The following is a 2,036-nucleotide window of genomic DNA, read 5'->3' as shown; positions in this document are numbered from 1 at the left end:
ATGTCCTGCCCTTGGGAGCCTTTTGCTCCTGGGCCGTCCTGCCCTGGAATTCTCCTTTGAATTCCCTTTAGAAAAGTCCAGGAAATAGTCTCTCAGGCCCTCTGTGTTGCCTGTTTTTAGCTGGAGGAACTTCAGCTCGTTCATTGGCTGAAAGTTCCATGGGCATCAGAGTCCCACGTGGGTTACTCGGCCCTACCAGTCCCTGATTGGTTGATCAAGGTGAGATGTGAGTCACTTACTCCTGACACTTAGGAATGCAGTCCAGATGTCCATCTGGCACACCCTAGACAGATAGGCGCCAATGGATGACCATTGATCATGATAGCTAGGCTTAGCTAAGTGCATCCCCATTTGGGAGCTGTCCCTTATCAAAAGAAAACATCTTTAAATCAGCCTGCATGAATAGTTTCTCTCTGGCTGCATCACAGAGATGAACAGAGAGATGGGGCCTCATTAGAAAAAGCACAGCAACACTTAATTCTGTCTTATTAACAACCATTGCCGCTACAAGTGAAAGGCTGAAGTGAAATAGAGCGGGGACGAAGGCAGTGAAGAGAGAGAACGTGGGAAGAAGAGAAAAACGCAAGGGAAAAAAAGCAGCGTCGTAAAAGAGGTGACGGAGCTGTCCTCTCTATAAGAAGGGTGCCAGCGAGCCTTGCTCTCGCTTATGGCCACACCCCCTTGAGCACGCCTGATCTCGTCTGATCTCTGAAGCTAAACAGGGATGGGCCTGGTTAGTACTTGGATGGGAGACCGCCTGGGAATGCCAGGTGCTGTAAGCCTTTAAGCGCAGGAGGCGCCCTATCCCCGCTCGCTCGCTCATTCCCCTGTTCACACGTGCAGTGCGGCCTGTCCGTCTGTTCATTTGTGAGCTTTGGCGAGACACGGGTGCTTTTGTATTAGCCTGAGCGTTTTTTATTCTGATCATGAACAGTTTTACAAGTCCGCAAAGGATGGAGGAAAGGTTTATCGCCAGCTGAAAAGAGACACAGCGCTTCGGCTGTGGAGACTTGTTTGGCTGGCGTTCGGGGAGTCGCGTTTTTCAGAATTGTATTGAGATCGTTTTCCACAGAGCTCAGATGTCAAAGCACAGCAGCAGCTCTCCACAGCGATCCTCTATAGCGCCCTTTCTCCCGCAGCTCCGTCCTCATTGGAAGGAAGCAAGAGTGAAAGGCTGAAGTGAAATAGAGCGGGGACGAAGGCAGTGAAGAGAGAGAACGTGGGAAGAAGAGAAAAACGCAAGGGAAAAAAAGCAGCGTCGTAAAAGAGGTGACGGAGCTGTCCTCTCTATAAGAAGGGTGCCAGCGAGCCTTGCTCTCGCTTACGGCCACACCCCCTTGAGCACATAAAGTTAGCTCGAAGTTCGAAAACGATTTTGGCACGCCTGTAGCGCTTTCACGAAACCTCTTAGAGTTGCGAGAATGCTTGTTTTGTGTATAAAATACATTGTGGATGCTTTCTCAGCCTTTAGTTTTTCGTTTTTATGACATTTTTTTGACCAAGCACGAATATTCTTTTGTCCATATCTCCGCAATGGAAGCACAGAACGCCGTCAAACCAAATGCATTTTAAAGACCACGACTTGTGGATATTTCCACACCCTTTACATCAAACTATCAGTGAGCTAATTATCTTTTTTTAAACCTCCGGTTTTTCATCGATGCGTAATTACGCACGAACTGGAACCCGGGGGACCGGTGTGTGCACACGTTCACAACGCGAGAAATACTGTTCAATACGGCTTCATGCGAAAAACCCGTATATGACCATAGGAAGCAGAACAGCGCAGTCTCCCATTACCCAGACTGTAAGCACGGGAATAAAGCTTTGTTTGATTTCTGAAACCCTTCCTTTACGCCCTGTTTTCATTCAGGTAAGGGTCAACTATATTGAAAATACTACTGACAGCAGGAAGATTAAAATATTCTTTACTCAGCAGCTTATTAAAAACAGCTCCCATGATGTTCAAACCGATTTTTTACACAGAACACTGACACAGCTTTGCATTCTGAATCTCTTTTTCTCATGCTTTTATT

At 47.2% G+C, this 2,036-nt stretch overlaps 1 pseudogene; it reads left to right on the top strand.

The window, feature by feature from the left end:
* The first annotated feature begins 663 nt into the window (after positions 1 to 663).
* LOC148812935 (5S ribosomal RNA) lies at positions 664 to 782 on the top strand (annotated as a pseudogene).
* The last annotated feature ends 1,254 nt before the right edge of the window (positions 783 to 2,036 follow it).

Source organism: Atractosteus spatula, assembly GCF_055471065.1.
Source record: "Atractosteus spatula isolate fAtrSpa1 chromosome 10 unlocalized genomic scaffold, fAtrSpa1.hap1 SUPER_10_unloc_13, whole genome shotgun sequence".
NCBI lineage: Eukaryota > Metazoa > Chordata > Actinopteri > Semionotiformes > Lepisosteidae > Atractosteus > Atractosteus spatula.
This window is presented reverse-complemented; position numbering and strand designations above follow the sequence as displayed.